Raw genomic sequence first — 13,164 nt, forward strand, 5'->3', positions numbered from 1 at the left:
AATTCTTGGTACAGTTAAGACACAGCTTGATCTTGCATGAAATACTTTTATGTAGTACATTTTAACGAGGTATCTTGGTACAGCTATTGCATGACCTACATCTATAGAATAACTTAACCAAAATAAATCTGCAATCTTATTTGTGATGTAAACATGTTTGGTGCAGTGTGTGTGAAGTGACTTGCGGGTCAGTCCCTGAAAAGTGAAGAAACATAGTATGGTAGATTTATTGGTCTAGTTCGCAGGGACAATGAGTAGAACAAGGAAAGACAAAATCTCAGCATGCTATTCCATACTCAGGAACATAGTTCTGCTATTTTTGCAGACTCTTGGCACAAAAATGAAAGTTATTTCCTTAATATGAAGACAGCAAAAGGGAAATTGCTTGAGATGCTAGAAGTTTGGCTTCACTGCTTGTTTTGGGGGTATTTGTAACATTAAGCACTTCACTGTCTGTGTCTCTCTATGATCAATGGAGATAAGGACTTCTGCTATCCATTACTCTGAAAGAGCTTATCTTTCCCTAGTGACCACAAAGAAAGCCCAAGAAGATGAATCAACTTCAGCTGTAATTTACATTACAAAGAGTTCCACAGCTATTCTGGTTTAAAGTATCATCTCCTTCCTCTCCTTACAGACTCCTCCCCAGAGATGGCTCCTCTCATTTACACCCTGTCCAGTGGCACTATCTCAGTAGTGCAGCTGTGCTGTAAACAGCTTTGCACAACAACTTCAGTCAGAAAATAGCAAAAAGGAAATTATTTTTCAGCTGGAGTCTCCCAGTCTGGTTCACACAGTGACCACACAAGCAGCTCTATCAGCACAGCTGGTGCACCCTTTTCAGGGGCAGAACAGGACAGCAGAGGGAAGAAGGAATAGCACTGGCTTAGCGTAGTCATAATGCCCCCCAACACCTAAACCTGCCTCCATGCTTCTGGAAAACACATTCGTATTCCTAGAGCTGGGATAGGTCCTAGTTAAGTCCAAGACCTAACTCTTTTAACAGAGTAAAGCTTGAGCATACACCAGGCTTGCTCCTCTATCTTTCTCTTCCTGTTGTCCCTGTGTTCATGGGAAAGAAACCCAGAAGTGTGGGTGAGAGCATAGCTGGCATGTGTTCCTGTGCAATGGTGCTGGAGCAAGATCGTTTGGCATCTGTTATTGAATCTATGGTGTCTACTGTGAGCCAAGCCAAGTGCCTACAAACATAGTTCAGCAATTCCAGTCATTATATTGATGTGACATCTTGGGTAGGCAATTGCTTGAGAAACTCCTTTTCCCGTATCAAACTGGAACAGTAACCCTATTCCAATTTTCCAACACATAGCAAGGCTGCTATGAGGGCAGAGGTCACCAGATCACTGAGGTTCAAGCAAACTCAGAAAATTTAGAAGAAGACTGTAATTCCTTTGGTGGCAAATTTGTTGATAAATGAATCCAGTGTAGTGTTAGACAAATTCTTTTGGCTGCCTGTTAAAGGCAGCCTCATGCCAGATCCTCCTTGTGATGTGGCTCTACTCTGTAACTACTGAGTGTCAGCCTCTGTTGTAGCATCTTCTGCAATAAGCCATCTGTTCCTTGGGGGCAAAACAAAATGGATGCTCCATACCACTAATGAAAGTGCCATTGATTTTGTTGAGAATTGTCATTGCAATTATAAAAAGGTTCCTTCAGGCTTGCAACTGACACATGAGGCAGTGAAAATCAAAAGCACACTCTCAGTTGCAAACAGGCAGTGCACTGGAAAGGGATGAAAGACTAATGGGAATCAACTAAAACAACTATGTAGTCATATTCTGAGATGCTGCCAGAAGCAAAGCTTGCAGAGACTTTCAGAAAAAGAAGGGGAGTGACAGCTAGTGTTTGATGGTGGGTCCAAAATACATTGGAACAAGAGCATCAGATTTTTAAACTACTTCAATGAAAAGAAGTACAAGAAGTGTTCAGAGACAAAGTTTTAAACAAGAACAAAGCCCCTTGCCTTCAAATGCTTCTGCAATTCAACAGCCAGCAAATACGAGTCCTGTGACTGAAGGAAAACTGGTAAGAGGTCTTCAGAAAGGATGTGATAACATGTACTTATTCTGCTGCTTAAATCAGACACAAGATATACAGGTATACAGCAGGTACCAGTTCTCATCTCATGGCAGGTTACAAAGATGTTGGTAAAATGCAAGGGGACAGCAGAGGGAAGGGGTGAGTGGTCTGATGTTACATTTGGGGATCTGTGCCACTTAACCAGGAGCTTGCCTATCACACTGGACTGAATTAATGAGGAGAGCACACATCTGCACCCTGCTACAGTTGAATAACAGCTCTCCATCAGTGAACATAAAAGAAGGCAAACTTAAGTGGCCTATATTCAATATCTGTATTTCTATTTTCTCAGGACGAATGGTGAACTATCATAAATGCACTAGGCACAACTGGCACTGCAAACAAATTGACAGTCATTGGTTTAGACTTGGAAGACATTCCCAGTTTTTAGGAATCCTTGACATAGTAACACCAATTGTCCCACAGCACTGGTTGGTGTTTTTCTACTTTTGTTTTGTTTATGAATGAGTGGGAAGCAAAAGGCCACTCTAATCACAGAAGCAACAACATTTAAAAAATCATCATCAATAGCCTCTTTGTATTTAGTTGTAAAACTCACTCAGTGAGACAAGTCACTGCCACAATGCTCTGCAGTTTCTACAGACATGTGTCACCCCCTTGGAAGTGACCACTTGAGTGCAGAGGACTAACAAAGTCTCCTTTGCATCCCTGCTGATTTTTCTTGGGGTGTTTTTTTTTTTTCCCAACAGAACTTCTACTTGTGATTCCTAGATGTCATTTTAACCTTATTTAATCTTAACTAAAATATTGGATCTTTTGTCTAAATTTCTTATACCATTATACCTGCAATATGGATGTGAAAAAGGAGGTTCACTTGCCTAATAAATTTTAAAAGGTTTAATATAAACAAAAAAACAATTAGGAGACACAGATAATAAAGCAAAAGGTTAAAATGGACAGGTGTTTGGCTCTCTGCCAAGGGCACACCTGGTGTCTTTGGAACACTCCTTTTATCCCATTCTGCTGTAGGGGTTTAATGCATATTCAAACTTTTCCAAGAACTAGTTTGTGTAGCCACTCCCAGGGTCCGTCTTTTTAGAGCATGCACATTTAGTTTTAATTTCTCTTTTATCATCTTTTTATTTGGGCTGGGGTTCTTTCTTCTACAGGCAGTCAGCTTTGATAGCAGCCTGGGCTCCATCATCTGTTCCCTGGAGGTTATCTTGCTTTGTACAGACAGGACATAGCCCTAATGTCCAAAATTCTTCTTGCCTAAAAACCTTTTAGCAGGAGAAAAAAGGAAAAGACATAGCAAAAGCATATAACATATAACATTCATCTTAATACTTGTAAAAAGCCTATATCACAATATGGATTTATAACACTGGACATGATATTTAATGTGTTTGTTTATCTCCTTAGGATGGTTGAATCTATCTCTTGCAGCTTCTCACAAATATTTTTACTTATACAGCTGAAGTTCTTCACTAGTCTATTGTCACCTCACACCTTGATGACTAGCATTTCCTCTTTTCTTTCCTTCCTTCTTCACTCTAAAAGCAAATTTTAGATTGAGTCCTGCTTAATTCTACACATGGCTTCACCCTTATTTAATGCTATAAGGGTTTCCTACCTTCCAACTCTTAGAGTTTGAGGCACAGAGTGTGCCCTTATCTCTGATACCAGGCTCTGACATCCAAGAAAACACTGAATTTTATATAACACCATGAAAACAACTGTTAAATAGAAAAGCTAAAAGTGTAAGTGTCTAGATTAGAGAGTTTTCTTAAGTCACTGGGCAAAAAAGTTAGTTTAGAGTTTAAACTAGTTTAGAGAGCAGAAGACAAGATGGAGGATTTAGGGTATTGTCTCTTTTCCTTCTTCTTTCTTCTTCATCTTCTTCTTCTAGAAGTTTTTGGGTAGTAGTAGGTGATTGGATAGAGAATGCCGCAGTGCAGCATACAGGTGTTGGGTCATTGGGTCACTAAAAAAAATAATTTATGTGTCTATTGTTAATTGGGTGAAAATAAGTATAAAGATAAAAAAGCTGCGTAGTTCCGGACCGTTTTGTGGTATTCAAGCCAACCTGAGCCAAGAGATGGTGAGTTGAATTTGAGCAGAAAGTCTGGGGAAGACCTGCCAAGTCTTTTGATAATATATTAATAAACACAAGAAACAAGAAGCTAACGACCCTTTTAGAGTATCCTTCCTGAAACAGAACTGAGATAAAAGAAACCCCCCTTGAGGGAGTATCCCAGAAGGGCTCAGCCCTAAAGAGACTGAAACCCACAGCAACACAAACAGCACTATGCCTCATAAGGAATATATCTTAGGGTGAAAGTACTACCACTCCAATCCTGAGTTTTGCATAGTATGTTTGCACTCATCCATTATATTATATTGGTTGTGGGTGGGGAGACGAAAATCTACAACTTGTGCTCCAGGTGCTTGTTTATTATTCAGAACTCACTTAAATACCCAATTCAAATCTCCTGCGCTATATAGCCATTGGCTGCTATCTCTCTCCCTGCCCAGCTTCCTCGCCAGTGGTGTGCTTGCTTCTCAGCTTGGATGGGGTCCTCTGTAATTTATCCAGGGACATGTTCAGGCATGAACTAGGTTAGGTGAATTGGATTTGTGTTATAGTCAGATTCACTTTGTCCAGTCCAGGCCAGTTGTACTGTGACAATACCATGACAATCCATCTGGACTCTGCCTGATTAGGGGGCTTGCTGTCAGTGGTAGAGTGCAGATTCAGTGCTTGAGAAGAGACTGTTGTGATGATGTATCAGACAAAGTAATATAAGAAACCAGGGGAGAATTTAGAAGGATGATGCATGAGATCTGATGCTTTTGTTTGTTTCAAGAGCTCAAGTTCTCACAGGCTTATGCAAGGAGTACTGGGTATATTGTCCTGTACAGCTCCCTGTGCCCTGTTAAAGCAGAAGAAGGTCCATGCAGAACACTAGCAGAGCTCCTGCAGTTGTGTAAGTATGTTGATAAGCAAATTGCATAGACAACTTATACAATATTCAAATAACAAATGTTCAATCTGGAAAGAACCTCAGAGTATGAATGCCACTGAAAACAAGAAATTATTTCTGTTTCTTGAAACACAGAAGGTTTGGCTTTAATACTGTTTTCTACATCTATATGCTCAATTTTGTAAGCTTGTGTCTTACCTTTTTTCATTAAACTGTGTCCAGTAGCGTAGAATAGAGAAACAGTTGTTCCTTTGATTAAAAAAAAGTGCAAAGCTGAAGAGACTGTCCATGTGCAATGCACAGGGGGCTCTCAGCTGAAACACCATGGCACAAGTACAGAGTGGGACTTGGGCTTGCACTCATGAGTAATGGCGCTGTTACCTAGTAATGCACAAGTTCATCAAGGTTTGATATTGATAAATGCCAAGAAATAATGTGAAGGTATGTGGGGGAGAATGAAGAAGAAGGAAGACATGATATTTTCTATAAATCAGGGTGTCGTGGTTTTAAACCAATAACTAAGAAAATTACTTATTTCTTGCTGTGAGATATGGATTAGAACAAGAGCAAAACAGGCATAAAACTTAAAAGGAAAAAAAAAGAAAGTTTATTGACAAACTACAATAAGAACACCAGAATAAACTTCCAGAAAAAACCTTTTCATCCCCTGTCTACCCACTATTCCCTTGTTCACATGACAACAGAGACAAAAAGTTTGGAACTTTGGTGGTTAAAACAGTCCCAATTCTTGCTACAGTCTTTTCACCAGTCTTTATAGAGAAACAGAAGTTTCTTCCTGTTAATTTATGGAGTTTCTCACAAGAAAAACTATTTTTGTTATAGTTTTCCATTGCCCTAATGTTAGCTGCCCAGAGCTGCTGTTATTAGAGCCCACTCCTCCCATTTTCACATCACTCTCAAGTGTGTATGGGCCATGAGTCTAGGGATGGGATTTTTAAGGATAAGTTATTCAAAGGCAAAAAGTCTTCTTCATCTGTTTCTGTGAGCTTCACCAGAAAACAGTTTTCTCATTGCCTCTCAAGGCTTCAAATCTTCCAGCACTTCACTGTACCATAATTACTCTACTTTTTTACTCAAAATTTACACTTCGAACACTCTATTCCTCCCTATATACTGTCATGAATTAAAGGAATGTTTTCAAGACTTTATTGTCCATTTCCATAGTTTTAACAGAAAGATATTTCAGCTTAATTAAAGCATCTTCTTAATTCTCTACCTTTTCTGAAGCTTCTTTTCTTTCCTGTCACTGGTAGTTTATAAAGTCTCTTTTCATGTTGATCACTCTCTTTTTCTCTCTCTGGATAAAAAGATTAATCCGCAAGTCTCATCTGGGTAATGAAAGAGTTAAAATCTTGCCCAGGCTGTTGTAGGTAGTTCTGTGGCCCCGGCCGGTGCAGGAGCTGGAGCCGTCTGCGATGGAAAGTTCCTCATGGCTGCTCTGGAGAGTGTAGGTGCCGCACCCAGCCCGCTGCAGGTCCAGAGCCTCTCTCCTTCACTCAGCAGTTTCTAGTGAATTTAGTTACAGCAAAAAAAACCTGCAGCCGAGCCAGAGATCGGCTCGGCCCGGCCCGGCCGGAGCCCGGAGAAAACTTTTCCGCAGGGCCCGCATCTCCCGGCCGGGAGACGCTGGGCCCAGCCCAGTCCCCGCCCGGCCGCATGGCCTGGGCAGGGAACGGGAGGCCTGGAGCTCTGCCACCCTTCACAGCCAGGAAAAAAAGAGAACCAAGAGAGCTCTGGTTTTACACTTTAAGGTAGGGTTCACAAGTTGATCCCACTTTTCAATGGCCTAAACTGCTGTCAATTCTCAGCAATGACCGATAATTGGTCAGGAGAAAAGACGCCAGGCAGTTCCCAGCAACTTAAACTTTCTTAAAGGTTTCTTAAACTCCATGACACAGGGGTCAAGGAAAAAAAAGGTGTTGCAAAGAATGGGAATTTTAAAGCAACAGAACATTTGATATCAAGGCAATCAGAGATAGTGAGGACCTTGCAAGTAAACTAATAGCTCTTGTTTGTAGCATAAAGTTAATTACAGAAGGGAGCATCTTCCCTAAAACTCATGAAACTGTCCTGTTGGCAGATGTACCCATATGCAACCACCTACCCTTGAACAGCTTTCTTTTAGGGTCTGCAGAGCATCCCCAGATTAGATGCATGACAGTGGTGTTACTAAAACTTTGATGACCCAGTTGAAACCAAAGCAGATTTCTCACTGCCATATGGGAACTTGCAGGTTCAAGGGTCTGTGTAATCTAAGCTGAGCTGCAGACAGGATGGGAGGAAACTGGGCTCTGATCTGGCATTGCACTGCCAGCCAGCTAGGGACAAAGTTCTAAGCATCTGCTCTTGTGTAAGATGTCTGGGTTTTAGCAGCTTTAGATGCAAAAATTGATCGTAGCTTGTTTCTGGGCCAAGAGATAAGACGAAAAAGAAAAAAATGGAATTAACCTTTTGTTAGAGAGCTGGATCACTGTTAGTTCATGAGGCTGCTAAAAAGGCTTTTCTGGACTCAGAGTTTGAGTATTAATATAAGGTGAAGCACACAGCATCATAACATCAGGCACATCATCTAAGCAGGATGAATCACAGCATGACTTAGTGTGTATGTAAGGTTTTCAAGGGAGGTACATGGGAGCAGTTCTTTCCATGACAGAGATGAATGACATTTTGAGAGCACATTTTATCATGGGAAGACATGGGAGCTGGCGCTACTCGTTGAGGACTGAATTTGGATCTGGCCAAGGAGGAAGTGTGGGGTTGGGAAACATCAGCCTTGCAAGCAGGGTGGTGTTCGGAAACCAACGAGGCACTGAGGTGAGCTAGCTGCTGCAAGGATTCTGTCTGTGGCACTGCTCCACAGATGTGCAGAAAATAAGCCTGGTCTGGGATGTCATACAGATCTACCACATCATAAGAGATTGTCTTAATCCATTACTGTACTTTGCCAAGTGCTAGCTGAGAGTGATACTGGATATTTAAAATACTTGGGAATATGCCTATTGCAGGTGTGGTTCAGCATTTACTAGAAGATGAGCCCAAAAACAGGGCAAACTCACCCAGACACAGGCAGGAGCTTGGTCCCATTTAACATTCGGAAGAAAACAATAACTTTACTTTCAGGTGCTTAGGCTGTTTCTAGAGAGATCACTCCTCACTTTTGCGCTAGCACTGTCAGCTGAAGGAATACCTGTGTACTGCCACTGCATTAACTAGGCTGGTAACCTCAGCTGAAAAACCCGTGGCTATGAATATATAATGAACAGCATATGAATAACAACAATTAATTGACTATTCTACACTGTGCCTGTGTATGCATGTGTTTGTGTGGGTGGAGAATGCAGACAAGATGTTCCTATAGATTCTTGTAGAACAGAAATTTGACAGTGGAGTTGAAGGTGGTGAAATTTACTGTGTGCTGTATAACAGTAACAGAAATGCTGTGCAGCCATATGGTTTTTCCATAAATCTTTGCTACAGACTGGTATTGGCCTCACTATATTAGTAAAATTATGCTTGCTGGTAAATGTCCATACCAAACTGATGATGCATTAAGGAACAGTGTTTTTAATCAATAAGTATTTGTCTGTCCATCATACTGGTTTTATTCTCCCCAGCATATTTACTTTTATTCTGGAAAGATCTTAAGATAAATGAGCTTTAGTATCAAAAAAAGATGTCAGAAGAATCTTTAGAGGTTAGCATCTTTTATGATTTGGAGGTTTTAGGCACTTGTTAAATTTAGGAAATAAATGAGAACAGCTTTGAGTGATGATGCAACACAATGTTGGGATTGCAAGAAAAGATCCTAGCAGAAGGCCAGCACACGTGTCAGATGAGACAGCATTCCACATACCAGAAAGGCACCATCTCCTGACCCAGCCATCAGCAACAATGATTTAGACTTCCTTATATTTGAAAGCATTCAAACACACTGGAAGAAATTCCAGTCATTGCAAGTAAATTTAGGCTACCATTAAAAAGCCAGAAGGTATCTTGCAAAACATCCTTACTTTTTTAGAAAACAATTGTTCTTCACCTGGAATCATTACCCTCCAGACAACAGCAAGCTAAGAACAAAATACATAATTTGGTCCATTTCAGTATGTATAAATGTTCCTTATTAGTTCTAATGGGGAAAGGGAATTATTTTTGGTTTTTATGTATACTTTCCCGTTTTCTTCTCTTTTTGGGAATACACATAGGAAAGAAAATCCATGAAAGACTCTCAAGCCCCAACACAAGAGTCACAGAACCACAGACTAATTCAGGCTGGAAGGAACCCCTGAGGCCACCTGACAGGCTACCTGCTTATGGTAGGGCTAACTTCAAAGCTAGATGGGCTTGGTAAAGGCCTTGACCAGCTGAATTTTGAAAATGTCCAGGACTGGAGCTCCACAGCCTCTCTGCCCTGTTCCAGTGCAGTGTCACTTTCAGGACATTTTCTTTTCTTATATTTAATTAGAGTTTGCTGTACTGCAAACTGCAAACCCTGTCTTTTGTACTTTCCTGGTAAATGTCTGAGAAGAATCTGTCTCTGTTCCCTTTGTAGCATCCCCATCAGTGGAAGATGGCAATGGGCTTTTCTATTCTCTTTCTCCTTCTTAGGCTAAATAAACCTTGTTGTCTCAGTGTCTTCTCCCATGCCGTGTGACTTGTGGTCCTCTGTCAGATGCCCTCCTGTAAGCTGGACACAGTTCTTCAAATGCATCCTCATTAGTACCAAATTGTGCTCCTAGCGAAGTTCCTGCTAAGAAGTATACTCCTTCTTGCCTTTCTTGGAGGTGAATGTGACATTTGCCTTTGTTGACCTTGGGCACCTCATCAAATTACCATAATTTTTCAAATATGATAGAGTATGGCATTGCCATACTCAATGACACCAACCAGCTCCTTCCTAACTCTTGGATCCATGCCATCACATCTCAAGGACACACCCACTTCCCCATGCTTATGCTGAAGCATTTGTTTACACAGTCTCTGACTTAATCATCCCATTAGCAATATTTGTCTCCTTCAAACTCTGCCACAAGGCATGCAGCTCTGTGAGGCTGAAGGCAGACTTTGACAGCAAAGACTGAGGAAAAGAAAAAAAAAAGCCTTTACCCCCCATTACCAGGTCCCCTGCCCTATCAAGGATTATTCTGAGCTGGTAATACTTTCTCCAGGGGCAGTTTGGGTGTCCAAGTTCTGCAGATTTTTACTTTTGAAAATCTGGCCTGTTTCTGTCATAATTTTCATTAAAAAGTTTTGTGAGAGAATAGAAAACAGGAGGCTGGATGTGAATGTTTGCAGAAAGGGAAAGTAATGGACACAAACAGACCATCTTTTGCTAGGCTGTTACCAAACAGATTATTCCTCACATAATGGCAAATATGTCACACTTTTTAAATTCAGTTCATAAAAAATCATTATACAGGGAAAAAGAACCCCATAAACCAAACAACTCCTAATTTATTCCCCAGACTGTAGCTCAGCAGAAAAAGAAAACACAGATGTTTCATAACACAGCTGTAGAGTGAGCTTTTCCAGGTCTGTGAATTTGGCACCCTCCTGCCTTTTTGGGACACAAATTAATGGCAAAGGGCGGACAGCCCTACTCTGGATGTAGCCCTGAATGTGCTGCCTGAAAGGGATCAAGAAGCAAGCACAAGCTCCATCAGCACAAGCTCTTAGGATTCAGTGAAAACTGAAGTAGAGATAATTTGTGTTTATATGGTTTACATGTTTATGTTATTCCACAAAATCGTAAGTAATCTGTATAATACATAAGTAAGAAATACTGACTCCACGGTCCCTATGCAGGTTATGCAGATTAAAAATAGTCACAGGGGACTCTGTGGGGTTTGTCACCAGTTTAAGCCATCTGTAGAATGTATATGATAGTGAAAGGGTGTAGCTTTTGCTCAATTAATCAATCAAGGGTGTGCATTAGCTGCAGGTGTAATTCAGTTGCCTGAGGGCTGCAGTGACTGCTGTTGATGTAGCTTATTATTACTGGCTTCAACTGAAGAGAGGGCAGGAATACTACTATCATCCAAAAGGGTGTTCCTGAGGCAAACCCTTGATCGTTCCTATGAACAACAATTATAACTGTGCTGTTAGCATATAATCCTTGCTGGAGGCAAGATAGGTACAAACGTTTGCAGTGTGGTTGCCCAAGGTAGGGCTGCTTCCTACTCCCATTCAGCGATGACACTGATAATTTCACTGCTTTATGAGGCATTACTTTCCAGATCTCTGCCATTCCTTAACTACATCATGTAACCTCTTTCATTTCCTTTTTCCTGCAGCCAGTTCCTTTTGGATATAAAGCCTGCAGGCCCCATTCCCACCTCTCCCTGTCAGTGTCTCAAACATCTGACTTCAAATTCATCTGCATTCAAATACAATTTTTCGTAGCTAAAAAGACCAGAATTCTATGCCTAATATCAGGGAAATTAAGGGCCATAATGCTTAAGGGACAAATTATCATTATTGGAGTGAATTCTCTGCAGTCAGATCCTGAAAATTAGTCAGGACTATCAGTTTCCAGTGAGAAAGAATGTTTACCAGTGGTTCAATGGGTTCAGCTACACAGATACAATACAGAGCCAAAGGACTAAAGGATTATTTGTTGGACTACTGAACAAAGATTTCTTCTGTGAAGAATTAAGATTAATGCTTTGTTGAAAGGAAAAAACTCTGGTTACCAGGCAGAACCCTGTCCTGTAGTTTATGCAAGTTCATGCAAGGAAGCACAGCAACGCACTAGGCTTTCTCCCTTTGGGACCACAGGAACGGATCAGTCTTATCTTTTTGATGTGCTGTATCCAGATTTGTTTGGCACACCAGCAAGTGGACACTTAAATGATTTCTTCTGAATTTAGAGTTCCACCCTAATAGGGTCAGATTTTTCACAACAGATTACTTAGCCTCAATGGCACAGAAGCACACAGGAAACTAACAATATTTTTAAGAATCAGACATTACTTTTCTATTAATGGAGTGCACAATCAAAACATGCTTGACCTGCTTCAAGAGAACAGATGAAGAAAAAAAAATTGGATCAAGCAGAGAAGAATGGGATTTGCTGGTAGCAAATAGACAACATTTTTCATCTGAAATACCTAGCATGCTATTTGATGTAGTTGTAATTATGAGCACTATGTCGGTGCTCAGAGAGACAGAAGAAAGGAGTCACACTGTCTCTCACTGGATAATTAAGCTACCATTACTATTCAAGATAGTACAATGAAATAAACTGTGTATGTTGCAGGTCTGAGGAACAGGGCAGAGTGAAGAGGGTCAGAGATGTGTGAAGGCAAGAAGCTAACCACTATGAAAAAATGAGAAATAAGAATACAGTAAAGAGAAGTGCTTCAGGTCACTGCCTCCTCTTTTCCCTATGGCAAGAGACACAACATCAGAAACAAGAATGTTCTCACCACCTGCAGATCTACTTAACATTCTCTAGCAGCATGGTGCTGCAGAGCTCTTTATATCCTAGTAAGATCTCATCATTGCTCCCACGAAAATGGGCAATTATGATAGCTTTCATTTCACTGATGGGGTAACAGTGGCCAGAGATGTAAATATATTCAGAAATCTTTCTAGGATTTTTCAGAGCATTAAGTTATTTGACATTTGCTTGATAGAAGTTAGATACAAAATTACCCTGAAATATTTGCTAACTACTTACCTGCCTTTTTAGAAACATATAAATCCTTAAAAATGAGATGCAAGTGGCTCATTTCTGAAAGTGATAAAGAAGCTTAAAGCTATGCCTTATGGTAGGTCTCCAAGGAAAAGAGTCATAGGAGTTAGACTTTAAGCATCATCAGGCATCAGGTCTTTGCAAGCCCTCTGGTGGGTCCCAGCTCTCTGCTTGCCTCTTATGTCAAAATCGTTGCTCAGCAAGAAACCTGAACTTTACTGTCCATAGATGAAAACAAACAAACAAAAAAAATCTGTCTGGTAAAATATGTACATAATATCCTCAACTCAGAGCCCTAGTTTTCTCTAGAGAATGGCTATGCCACCTCTGACACGGAGTGTGCTTTCTTCTCAAAACACTTTAAGCTTTCTAAAGTTCAGGAGCAAATATTACAAGGCCCAGCTTATA

At 40.7% G+C, this 13,164-nt stretch overlaps 1 protein-coding gene across 2 annotated transcripts in view; it reads right to left on the reverse strand.

The window, feature by feature from the left end:
* Window positions 1-13,164, reverse strand: part of LOC102101061 (potassium channel subfamily K member 17) — a 58,462-nt gene that overhangs the window by 3,333 nt on the left and 41,965 nt on the right. The gene's annotated exons all lie outside the window — the stretch shown is intronic.

The sequence above is a fragment of the Pseudopodoces humilis genome, chromosome 3, assembly GCF_049639895.1.
Source record: "Pseudopodoces humilis isolate 2021_Gansu_Grassland_sample_001 chromosome 3, ASM4963989v1, whole genome shotgun sequence".
Classification (NCBI taxonomy): domain Eukaryota; kingdom Metazoa; phylum Chordata; class Aves; order Passeriformes; family Paridae; genus Pseudopodoces; species Pseudopodoces humilis.